This window comes from Lytechinus pictus, chromosome 6, assembly GCF_037042905.1.
Source record: "Lytechinus pictus isolate F3 Inbred chromosome 6, Lp3.0, whole genome shotgun sequence".
NCBI lineage: Eukaryota > Metazoa > Echinodermata > Echinoidea > Temnopleuroida > Toxopneustidae > Lytechinus > Lytechinus pictus.
The window spans coordinates 16,618,531-16,632,518 of NC_087250.1; the positions used below are offsets into that span (position 1 = coordinate 16,618,531).

Sequence of the window (13,988 nt, forward strand, 5' to 3'; positions counted from 1 at the left end):
AAAATTATGGCAAAGATAATGAAAAGGTCAAGAGGAAGTCTGCTAATTAGCAAGAAGTCCGATCATCATATTCTGCAATTCTGGCGCAAGCCTCTTTTTGAACCCCCAACAAAAACGTCCCGTGTTCGCTCAAGCATGAACAAAACTAAATTTTTTTAATAGCATTTGAAAGACAAGACCTTAGAGCACCGATTAACACCAAAATATAGACATAATAATTTGAAACTAAAATTTTATAGACTTTTCAAATCTGTCCCGTTTTTTTTTATACGCACTGTATAACATTTTCGCTCGCGCTTCGCGCTCGCATTGCCTGTTAGGTGATTTACATATCTTGTTCAATATGGAGTTCGAATATCAAGTTTGGAAGTCAATATACAAAACATATTTCACTTTGGAAATCGAACTTTCATTATTTTGTGTAATTTACAAATAGGTTTTTAAAAAGTGCTCTGTAAAAATGTCAGTGTTATGGTCTGAATGTTAACATTTGCTGCTTGCGCTGCGCGCTGTCGCAAATTTCGATTTATCAGGTACCTATTATTTTTGTGTATTCCATAAAGTTTTTAAAATATCCCTTTTCAGGTCTGATTGTCAAGACGTATCAGCTAGCGCGCTGCACGCTCGCATTTTTTGGCGAGTTATATAAATGTTTCAATATTGACTATACAACAAACTACTTAAAATCCCCTTTTCATGACAGTTTATCAAAAATTTTAGCTCGCGATTTGCGCTCGCATTAATGGTTAAAAATATATTAACTGATGCATCCTATTCATAATCACAAAAAAGAAATTTCAAATTTTTATGCCATGATATCATCAGATTTCGCGCCCTCATAAGGCATTAATAAATATGATATTAATTCAATAACTAAATTGTCCCTTTTGTTTCATCTCGCGCTTAGAAAGAGGAATAGGAAGATAGTCATCCTTTTCATATGATGACATGTCGTAAGAATGTCCCTGTCCTATGTCAAAACTCAAAGTAATAATAATATCAGCTCTTTTTTATAAAGTGCGATACATATCCACCTTACCATTTTTCTACAAAGGGCTTGAAATATAAAGTTGAAATTTACTCTTTTTTCAGATCGGAATATCAAAGTTTCATGATTTTCATGATTAAAGTTGTATTTTGAATGCCTAGATTCTAGGTCTAAATATGAAACACGCTCGCGCATGTTTATTTCAGATATTCAACTTGTTCTCTAATTTAAAACATTATCCAGTTTCAGATCACAATATCAAAAATTTTCTGCTCGCGCTTTGTGCTCGCATTATTATTGTAGAAAGACCCCATATTACTCATCATTTTGATGATTTACAAAACATGAACAGATTGGCCCATTTTTAGGTCTAAATCTCGAAAAAAAAAATCTGCTCGCGCTTCGCGCACGCAGCAATCGTTAAATTATATAGCTATCCTGTTCACGATTACAAAAACTGATTAAAATTTTCCAGTCTTTCTTTAGAAAGTTCAAAATTTTTCAGCTCGCGCTTCGCAATCGCATTTTTTTATTGTTGAAATAAATTATGTAACGCCTTAATGGCTAAATGCAAGCAGTCCTTAACAGGTACCTTTTCAACAGGTACCAGTTCAAAACGTATATAAAAATTTTCTGCTCGCGGTTTCCGCTCGCATTGTTAATACTCATCTTTTTTAGGATTTACAAAACATGTATAGAGTGTCTCGTTCAGTAAATATTATAGGACTAAATCTCGAAATTTTCCACTCGCGCATCGCGCTCGCATTAATTGTTTACTTATATACCTATTATGTTTGAGTTACAAAAAGTGCTTAGAATTTCGATTCTTTAGGTGGAATGTCAAAAAAAATTCAGCTCACGCTTCGCGCTCGCATAATTTGATTGTTAAATGCTACTTTAACAGGTATCTTTTCCATCAGTTCATTTCTGCTCGCGCTTTGCGTTCGTAGTAATTATTAAGTTGCATACACATCTTTTTCAGGATAACAAACATTGCCCAGAATCAGTTCAAATTTTAGGAAAAAATACATAAAACTTCCAAAAAAATTAGCTCGCGCTTCGCGCTCGCATCATATATGAGGATTATGGTATTATATATTAATTTATAAGAATAAAGCTAAGAAGTGACTAATGAGGACTACCCCTTCAAAGAAACAAACAAAAATCATCTTCGAGCTGCCGATCGGGGAAAATAATTATGGCTGAAACAAATTTCCGCCCCCTCCCCTATTGGCGAAGGCTGGATCCGCCCCTGTGTTCCCCCTACCTTTTGGGAGAGATTTCCGCCCCTGGCCCAGTGTGACATCTTGTCTGCAAAGTGCAGATCAGATTTAGAAAATTAAGCCTAGGCAATTTGATGTGAATCACAGCTCCGTGTAAAGCAGAAATCATCACGATGGCCTTGGTTGTGAGGAGGGGGAGGCCGGGGACGCAATTGTGTTTAATGACGTGTTTGGGGGCAAGGTTACCAGTTAAAAAGGTAAAAAGATTTCTTCAAAATCAATTTTCTTCTATACACGCACTGTATATTGCTATGAACGTAAACATGAACATATTGCTATGAACGTGAACTTCATCAGCTAGCTAGCTGCCTCCCGGACGCAAAATTATTTTTCCCACCGAGTTCTGGACCAACATATGAATATTCATGAGTTGCGTCTTCGGATTGAGAGTACGCATGCGCGTGGACTTTGCCTCGACCAGTGCCGGTCGTAAGCATTCACGTTGCTCAGAATGAATTAGCATCGTCATATTACCGGTACCCTTACATAGTTACATAGGCCTTATAGGCTTAGATCTATATATATATAAACTCCTCAAAAAAAAGTTTGGAAATCTGACTTTGATCGATAATCCCTCCTCGGATTAAATAAATAACAATGTTTAATTAATATCAACGAATAGAACATTTAATTTTCTTGCAGTCAGATGTCATCAAAGCACTATTATCTTGATCATGACCCCTTTTGCCTAATAATTTTGACAACATTTTTCAAACCAATAGAGATATACATACATATAATACTAGAAACTCAGCTGATACTTGTGCAATATATGGCCATTATTCTTTCTCAAACAACATATTTTTATGTAGGGGACCCATTATTTGGAATAAGATCCCTCAAAATATCAAGCAGTGCAAAACCCTTCAAAGCATTAAAAGACATTTAAAAATACATTTCATGCAGAAAGTCTAATACTAATAGTAATACTGATATAGATAAATTGTATACTTTTGTTATGTTTGTTGTTCTGTATTTCCTGACTGCATTTGTTTTTTAATTGTGTTGTTTTGTGTTAATTTCAGGATCACTAACTTATAAGTTCCTTGTAACTTCTCAGTGATCCTTCCACTATTCTTAAATATACTCACTTTTGTTATAATGTATTTCATTGAAATATTTATACTTTTTGATTTATATGTTTTTTATGAAGACTGTGGTAAATAAAATTTCAATTTTAATTTCAATTAATCATTGTTAAAAGGGCATCCTTGCGCAATGTTGCCAGCGCGAACCACCAGCTCAAACTTCTTGACATGTCGTGTAATAAGACATGGAAATTAAATATTTTGAGCTGGTTTTGTAATCATGAAAAAGATGTCTATCTAACTAAAAAATAACTTTACGCTCGCTAATTTTTTTTTATATACTGACCAGTAAAGGAAGCAGTTAATTACTACATTTTAAATAGGATACATAACTCACCAATAAAAATAATGCGAGTGCAAAGCGCGAGCTCAAAAATGTGTGATATTCCAACCTGAAAACTGGACATTCTAAGCATTTTTTTTGTGAACGGGAAGAGAACGAGTACAATAATTGATGCGAGTGCAGGAAGCGAGACAAAAATTTGTGATATTCTAACCATAAAACAACATTTTATACATTTTTGTAACCATGAGCAGGATTAGTACTGTACTAAACAATAATTGATGCAAGCACGATTCAAAATCTGTGATTTTCGAACCTAAAATGTTTTATGTTTTATTATTAAAGAAGGTATATTTCTCTTTTAAAAAGGGCATATTTCATTTGGAAAAAAAAAATCCTACAGGGATTTTTTTTTTTGGGGGGGGGGGAAGAGAGCACAAAGCGCAAGCTAAAATTTTCACATGCTTAAACTGAAAATGAGTAAATTTTAGGACTCTTGTCAGTTTTCATAATTTTTTCTGCTTACAACCACCTTTAAATTTCAATTCACATTTCTTGAATCTTCTACACTTATTTTACCTAAAAAAACAGAATAAAGAATACTAACAAAATAAAGTTATATTCAAAAGGATATCAAACAAACAGGGCGCACCCCATACCCTTAGTTGGGAGAGGGTAAATCTTAATTATTTCTTTAAACAGTTAATCAATCATTAATTATTAATACTTATTGACAATATTAATAATTTTTAATTATTCAATTATTATTTTTTTATTATTATTTCTTGAAACCATATTGACACAAAAACAAATACGTTGTTTATTTCCTTGAAACTGTAGAGAAATGAAATTCACTGTTGAACGATATATTTGCAGATGATACCAATATTTTTTATTCTCACCCAAAACTTGAAATTGTAGTATCTACTTTAAATGATGAATTATGTAAAGTGTCTACTTGGTTCAAATGCAACAAATTGTCTTTAAACGTAAACAAAACATATTTTATGCACTTTAAACATTATAATACCCATGCAGTTAACGAAGAAATAATGATAAACATTGACAGCGTCACCTTACAACAAAAACAACATTCAAAGTTTTTAGGAGTAACTATTGATGAAAATTTATCGTGGAATAATCATTTACGCCATATCACCACTTCCGTATCCAGAGGTGTTGGGATAATTTCCAAATTAAAATACTTATTACCCCCGAAAACTCTTTTTCTTCTTTATAATGTCTTGGTTCTCCCTCACATATCATATTGCAACATAGTTTGGGGTAACTGTGGTAATACAAAAATTAATTCGATTTTCTTGTTACAAAAAAGAGCAGTTCGTATTTGTGCAGGATCACAATATCTCGCTAGATCCAGTCCTTTATTTTTTAAATTAAGAACTTTAAAAATTTCAGATATAAATACATATCAAGCTGCTAACTTCATGTTCAAATACAAAAAGGGAATTCTTCCCACTTCCTTTCAAAATATGTCCACAATCAACAACACCATTCACTCGTATCCAACACGAAACTCTGACAAATTTCATCTCACAAATCCAAAACTAATAATAGCACACAAATCCATTCGACATTACGGTGCAGATTTATGGAACAATTTATCACCTGAAATTAAGTTATGCTCTACACTTTATTCATTCAAGGCTGTTTTGAAGAGAAATACACTGTTAAAATATAATACCTAAAATTTCTGTGTGTTACGTACCAACCGATATTACAATCCCCCCCCCCCCCCCTCCCCTGCACTTGCACTCTCGCACACTTTAACTTTTATCAACATGATTATAACTTCCTCATTTTACATTTTCTTTCCCTATCTACTTTTTTGGTAATATTTCTATTATTTTGTGCAATAAAAGATAAGTCTCTTTTATTGCACTATTTGTCTGATTTTCCTTCCCCTTTCCTTTTGAGGCCTTTATCAATTTCAAGCTCTAAGCTTAAGATGAAGGTCTCCCACATTTCAAAATGTATTAATGTTGATATATGTATATATATATATATATATATATTCTGCTATTTTTTTTAACAATAAAAAAAAAAAGAAATTTATCAGGTATAAGTATGTTTCAATTAGATTGTATATTATGCATATGTTATTAATTATATCATTTGCTTATTATGTTATGCTAAGGAAAAAAATGATTACACTTGTATATGCTTTTTTTGGAATGTGGAAATAAATAAATCAAATCAAATATATGATTAAAAAAGAAGTAAACATTTCTTCCCCTTTGTTTTGTCAATCTGACCCAAAACATATATACAATTTAGAAAAGAGATAGAGAGAAGAAGAAGTTCCACCACCAAGAATAAACTTAGACAAGGGGGGGGGGGGGAAGGGAAAGGAAAAGATGGAGTAAATGTGATATTATTTTTATTATCTATCGCAAAATTAGCTTTTCCTATAGAAAGAGGGGGACAAATTTTGTTCACTCGCTCGCTTCAATCGCTTTTTTCTTTTTTTTTGACAGAAATTTTGCTTTGTATGCCATGTTTGGCCCCTCAAAGTTTCTGGCTCATCATGCCATTGACATAACCCATTTGGATATGACAAAATTGAAGACTGTGTTCAAGTTTACCAAATCTTTTCAGAATATCATTAAGACTTAAAACATTCTTGTTGGCCAAAGAAAATAATACAAGGAAAATCCTAATGGAATAGAAATCAACCTTGTTATCGTTCCTTAGAGTTAGCTATGTTTAAAGTATGAAAATTGTTGTCAAAATTGCAGTCAGATGTAAAAATTATTCTTGTAATCAAAGCACTATTATCTTGATCATGACCATTATTATTTACTGTCATTATCATCATATGATTACAACATATTACCAATACATAATGCTATTTTTCATAACTGATGTATTCTTTGTTTGAATTTCTTGATAATGGTGACAATTACAATTGATGACACTGCTAGTACACTTACTACTGCTGCTGCTACTGTTACTGGTGATTGGTAGTATTGACCATTAGTGTTATTAAATATATTTAAAAAAAAAACAATTGAAACATTTATAATTATGCCTTGAAATTTCAATGCTGAAAATCCTCAAGGCCAAGGCTTTGAAAAAGTAGGCATTACGGCGCCTTAAGGCCAAGGCCGAGCATCAAGGCACTACAACACTGATTAGTACTAGGCATTAATTAGACAGGTCCAGATTTGAGGTAAAGTTAATGCGCTAGCCTAAGCTAGCCCTACCCTAGCACATGTCTTGCCATTAATGGCAGCTAGTTTATTAAGTGTTTAAGAATTGGATATATATATAAGCCTATCTAAGCCTATAAGACCTATGTATCTATGTAAGGGTACCGGTAATTTGACGATGCTAATTCATTCTGAGCAACGTGAATGCATACGATCGGCACTGGTGGAGGCAAAGTCCAAGCGCATGCGTACTCTCAAGCCGAAGACGCAAGTAATGAATATTCATATGTTGGTCCAGAACTCGGTGGGAAAAATAAGTAACCCCGAGTGCTAACAGCTGACTGTTTTACAACTTGGGGAGTGATACATTTTTATAATAGGGGTGATCAAACTCACTGGAGGGACTTTAATTCACTTATAACAAAGAAATGTTAACTACAGTACTCATGTTGAATGCTCTGATGAAAATTATATGAGTTTTACATTCATTTGAACGAGAGGACAAGATTATATACATCCAGTGCATTATGCGTGAATCATACTACCATTGAGACCCCTGGCCGGCCGCGAATATTTAGGCAGAAATCTTTCATAATGCTTAAGTTAAACCACGGGATAGCATATCCCCTCTGTAGCGGCATGAATATAATTGGGTATATTTGCCATTATTATGTACTGTTTACATGCATGTATCTTGTATACAGAGTCAGTGGAAAAAGAAAGTAAGAAATGTCAATGCAAGATTGTACACAGCGCATTGCTTATTGTGCTCCTTGATTCCAAGAAGTCCAGGAGAAGATGAGTCATGTGGGTGAAGCATCACCCAAAGTATAGAACAAAGAAAGTAAGATTCAGAAGTTGCAAAGATTCAGAAGAAGATAGTCAAGAAATTATATTTATTCCTATAAATTGTGAAATTCTCCAGGATTGCAAACAGTTGCGAACCGCTCAATTACCGCTCAATCGCTCAATCGTCGCTCAATTGCCGTGCAATTGTTGAAGTACAGGTTGTTGACAGTTGATGCTGGTTAAAGGTTTCTTCGCTGGTCGTTGGTTATGTCGACCTAGAAACTTCATTACAAGGCCGTATTTGATGTCAAGTTGTTGATTTATGTGTCGTCATTATTACGGAAGAAGTTGAAGAAGGAATAAACAGACAAGTAACTGTAAAGCCGCTGTTTGAGTCTTCAATTAGCGTGTTCGAACTAAGCAATTAAGAATTTCCACGTGTAGTTTAAGAAAGGCAGCTACACGACAGTTCGCAACTGCATTATGGATCCCTCAAATAAACCAAATTCAGAAGCCCTTGCTGGAGTTGGACCTGGAGCTGGAGACGACGAGGATGATGTAAAGTCTACCACATCTCGGGGGAGCGCCATGTCCAGAGTGTCTTGTGTAAGCGATACATCAAGCCTGAAACTAAGAGCAGCGAGGGTGAAGGAGGAGCTGGTGAATAAGAAAAGGGAGCAGTTCTTACAGGAACAAAGACTAAGACGAGAACAGTTTAAATTACAACAGGAACAATTTGAACTGAATGAAAGAATAGAACTTCTCAAGATCGACCATGACAAGGAAAATGCCAAGGTTGAAGCCACCATGTGGCAAGAACAAGTAAATGAAGAAAGGGCAGAAGCAGGATTCCGCCCTTACCTAACAAGGACTTGGACAATGTACAAATTACAGAAAGGTGGTTCTCCACCCAGGGAGAATCAAATCATCAGGGTAATGTACCAAATGTTCAAAAGGATAATGTATATGTTAAAGGTAATGAACATGTAAGTACTGGTGTAGTAGGTGAAGGTACTACAACAATTCATAAGCCGGGTAATGAAGGAGTAGGGTTAAGCAGGGGATACAATGGTAATCACCAAGTTAATAGCCAAGCACAAGAACAGAAACCCTTCATACCCAATCCATTTCAGACCCCAGTTAATAACATGTATAATCATAATATGATGGCAATGGCTCTAAGTTTGCCAAAGCCAGACATGCCAACTTTCTCAGGCAATCCGATTGATTATTGGAATTTTGTGAATAGTTTTGAAGTTAATATTGCTGACAGAATTCATGACAGTAGGTTAAAATTGTCTTACTTAATTCAGTTTACCTCAGACAAGGCCAGAGAGGCCATAGAAAATTGTGTATTATTAGATCCCGATACAGGTTATTCCCGAGCTAGGATAATACTACAGGACCAGTTCGGACGGAACTACATAGTGGCTAGAGCTCACCTGGAGAAGGTCATCAATAGATCACCACTCAGGGCCACGGACAGCCAAGGTCTGTGGGATCTAGCCAGAGACATGAGGAGGTGTCAGATGACAACTTCTCAGATGGGGTACTCGGCTGATATGAGTACAACGGATACCCTACTGAAGATTCAACATCTTCTCCCAGTCCACATTCAATCCAAGTGGGCCAGCCGAGCACATTCACTGATGGAGCAATCAGTGATGCCCAACTTCTCCCATCTGACAGACTTCATCGAAGAGTCTGCTAAGGTGGCGAGTAATGTGTTCGGTAAGAGCGTAGGGCGTCCAGCCGTGCAAGACAAGAAGGCATCTGCGGGGAAGCCTAGGCCAAAGGTTTCGACCTTTAATACTACAACAAGCAAGTCTGAGAAACCTAAGGAATCGAGCTCATGCCCATGCTGCTCAGAGAAGCATGAGCTTGATAAGTGCCGCAAATTTAAAGGTCAGTCAGTAGATGAAAGGTTTGCCTTTGTCAAGTCTAAGGGGCTATGTTTCAATTGCCTCAAAGGGTCGCACATGGCAAAGGGCTGTACAGCTACCCCTAAGTGCAGCAAGGATGGGTGCAAGAAAAGACACCACACCCTTCTTCACATGGAGTGGTCCACCAAGGGCAAAGATAAAGGGCAAGAAACAGGTAAGCAAACTGGGGCCGGGCAAGGATCTGACTTAGATAACCAGGCCGACACTAATGCTGTTGGTGGTCAGAAAGAGGTTTGTCTCCGAGTTTTACCTGTCAATGTTAGAGGCAATGGCAGGGAGGTGACAACATGGGCTTTGCTGGACCATGGCAGCGATGTTTCCCTCTGCGAACAGCGTCTTGCAGATGACCTCGGCATCCAAGGTAAGGAGACAAACTTCCGACTGACCACGGTGAACAACACTAATACCCAAAGGGGAGGACAGGAGGTTAGTTTCTCCATTCAAGGAATTAAGGACAGGGATGTAATTGATATGCCCAGGGTGTGGACGGTAGAATCACTACCAACAACCCATAGAAGTATACCAAGGCAACAGGACGTAGATAGATGGTCCCATCTGAAGGGAATAGAGCTTCCAACAGCTGCCAAGAAGGATATCACCTTGCTCATAGGGAGTGACACCCCAGAGGCCTTCTGGGTCCAGGAAGAAAGGAGGGGAAAGAAGAAAGAACCATATGCTATCCGTTCTCCACTGGGATGGACAGTCATGGGCCCCACCGGACGCAGAAGGAAAGGAGCATTTGAGGTGAACAACATCTCAATGGATGACCATTTGCAAGAGCAAGTCCAGAGATTCTGGAAACTGGACTATGCTCCTGGTGATGAGAGTGAAAGATTAGGTGACTCGGTAGAAGACAGGAAGGCTCGTGCCATGATGGAAGACACAATCCGTCTTATGGATGGCCATTATGAGATGGGTTTACCTTGGCGTCAATTCCCTCCGTCTCTACCAAACAACCACAAGATGGCAGAGTCACGTTTACGATCTCTAAAGAGAAGACTGGAGAAGGATGACAGCCTTCACCAGAAGTACACAGAAACTATGACAAATTATTTGTCGAAGGGATTTGCAAGGGAGGTGGACGAGGACCCTCAAGAGGAGGGCTCTATCTGGTATCTACCTCACCACCCAGTGACTCATCCCTTCAAGCCGGAAAAGGTGCGTGTAGTATTTGACTGTGCTGCCAAATACCAAGGAATCTCCCTTAACAGCCAGTTATTGAGTGGACCGGATTACACCAATAAGCTTGTTGGTGTGCTTCTTCGCTTCAGACAAGAGGAAATAGCACTGGTGGCAGATGTGGAGGGTATGTTCCACCAAGTGAGGGTCACACCCACCCACACTGATGCGCTCAGATTCTTGTGGTGGGAGAACGGTAACACAGACACGACGCCTAAGACGTACAAGATGCAAGTGCATCTGTTTGGAGCGACTTCGTCTCCAAGCTGTGCAGGCTTTGCACTCCAAAGGACTGAGGAAGACAACAGGCAGGACTTTGATCCAGAAGTTTGTCAGATAGTCAAGGACAATTTCTATGTCGATGACTGCCTGAAGTCTGTTCGCTCTACAGAGGAAGCGATAAGGCTCATTCCTCAGTTATGCAGCCTACTAAGAAAAGGAGGATTCAGATTAACAAAGTGGGTCAGCAATGACAAGGAAGTGTTGGAAACAGTCCCTCCTACAGAAAGGGCTGCATCGGTAGTTGATCTAGATTTGGATCATCTTCCAATAGAGAGAACACTTGGAGTCTTATGGAACATGGACTCTGACATGTTTAGCTTCAAGGTTTCTCCCAAGAACGTACCAGCAACAAGAAGGGGTATACTGTCCGCCACAAGCTCCTTGTATGATCCACTTGGATTTATGGCACCTTTCACAGTAAATGCAAAGCTTCTTTTGCAGGATCTTTGCGCCCAAGGTCTTGGCTGGGACGAGAAGATCAAGGACCAGGACTTGCAACGCTGGCAAGCCTGGCTGGCTGAGTTACCAGAATTAACCTCAGTACACAACCCCAGATGTTTCAAGCCATCTGACTTCAAGGACCCTGTCTATATGATCTCCATGTGTTCTGTGATGCGTCAGAAAGAGCATATGCAGCATGTGCCTATCTACGGATAGAGGATTCTGGTCGCACCCACAGTGCACTTGTGATGGGAAAGACAAAACTTTGTCCTCTGAAGAAGATGACAGTTCCCAGATTGGAGCTATCAGCAGCAGTACTAGCGGTAAAGCTGGGTCGAACCATCATGGAAGAACTCAGGCTACCAGTGAGGAGCGTCACATACTGGACTGACTCTACCTCAGTGCTGCTGTACATAAGGAATACCAGCAGGAGATTCCGTACATTTGTTGCAAACAGAGTAGCTGTCATTCAAGAAAAGAGTGACACTTCACAGTGGCGCCACGTTGATACCAAGAGCAATCCAGCAGATGATGGTTCAAGAGGATTGCATGCAGGACAACTATCAAGATGGATCCAAGGACCAAACTTCCTTCTAAAGCAAGAAGAAGACTGGCCGGAAGCATTCCTAACCCCGACTGACCAGAGAGTATTGCCCGCTCAGGACCTCAAGGATGATCCTGAGATGAAGGGGACTAATGCCATATCAATCAAGCCTGAAGATAGCATTGGTAATCTGATCAGTCGCTATTCAACCTGGAATAGATTAAAGAGAGGAGTAGCTTGGATCCTTCGCTTCAAGGCACACTTGATAGCCCGCACAAAGAAAAGTACATCTCAGAAGACTACAGATTTGACACCTTCCGAGTTGTCGGAAGCTGAGCTGGAAATAGTGAAGTACATTCAGAAGGATGCCTTTCCAGCTGAGTTTGAGAAGAACAAGAAGTCAAGGGTTGAACAGTCCTCCATGAAGAAATTGAACCCTACCCTAGTTGATGATGTCCTGAGGGTAGGAGGGAGACTGGACAGATCACCTATTGACTTTGATGCCAAACACCGCATGATATTGCCAAGCAACCATCATGTGACCATACTGCTCATTGAGCACCACCATCATGAAGTTGGTCACTCTGGTGCAGGCATGACATGGACGGCACTAAGGTCGAAATATTGGATCCTGAAGGGGGTTCCACTGTTCGACGGATCATAGGGAAATGCATTCAATGTAGGAAGAGGAATGCACCAAGAGGAAGGCAAATGATGGCTGACTTGCCGAAAGAAAGAGTGACACCTGGCAGGCCACCATTTACCTTCACCGGAGTCGACTACTTCGGGCCATTCAGTGTTAAGCAAGGACGGAGCCAGCCAAAGAGGTATGGCTGTATATTCACTTTTTGACAACTAGGGCTGTACATCTGGAGATAGCCAACTCCTTGGATACAGATTCATTCATTAACGCTCTTAGAAGATTTGTAAATCGCAGGGGGCTACCTGAGAAAATCTTTAGCGACAATGGCACAAACTTCAGAGCAGGACATAAAGAACTAAAGCAGAGCCTAGCAGAGCTCAACTCAACAAAGGTGGGTCGCTTTCTAACTCAGCGAGGGATTGAATGGGCGTTTAATCCTCCGGGTGCGAGCCACATGGGTGGTGTTTGGGAAAGAGTAATCCGGTCAGTTAGGAAGATATTGGGAAATCTTCTCAAGCTTCAGACTGTAACCGACGAAACTCTAAGCACACTCATGTCTGAAGTAGAAGCAATCCTAAATGCTAGACCGTTGACACCCTTAAGCGCGGATCCTAAAGACGAGGAACCGCTAACTCCGAACCATCTTCTTCTCATGAGAAGAAATCAGTCACTTTCACCAGGGGTATTTGATAAGAGTGATTGTTATACTCGAAGAAGATGGAAACAAACTCAATATCTGGCCGGACAGTTCAGGCGTTGGACAAAGGAATACCTTCCCTTGCTCCAAGAACGCCAAAGGTGGCTTAAACCACAAAGAAACTTCCAGACTGACGACCTTGTACTCATAGCTGATGACACTGCTCCTCGTGGGCACTGGCCACTAGGAAGAGTGACTATGACCTACCCAGACAGACATGGACTAGTTAGACAAGTTGAAGTTAGGGTAGGATCTAAATACTATAAACGACCAATTTCTAAATTATGTCTCTTAGAGAGCAACGATTAGGCTACTTTGACATATGACCGACATAAGACTTGTAGGGACCACACCCTCTTTATTATTGTTACATTAATGATTGTTGTAAGATTGATTTGATGTATTCTTAATCTCATTGTTATTTTCATTACTATGTTTATGTTTATATCGTTAAGTATGGTATATTGGTTAATGATGCCGCTTTACATGTTTACGGTTTAATGAAATGAGTAACTGGTGGTTGCCTCATTTGGGGTCGGGTATGTAGCGGCATGAATATAATTGGGTATATTTGCCATTATTATGTACTGTTTACATGCATGTATCTTGTATACAGAGTCAGTGGAAAAAGAAAGTAAAAAATGTCAATGCAAGATTG

General features: G+C 38.8%; 1 protein-coding gene across 1 annotated transcript in view; it reads right to left on the reverse strand.

Moving 5' to 3' along the window:
- LOC129262884 (glycine N-methyltransferase-like) overlaps positions 1-13,988 on the reverse strand; it is a 37,253-nt gene that overhangs the window by 19,939 nt on the left and 3,326 nt on the right. The window lies entirely within an intron of this gene.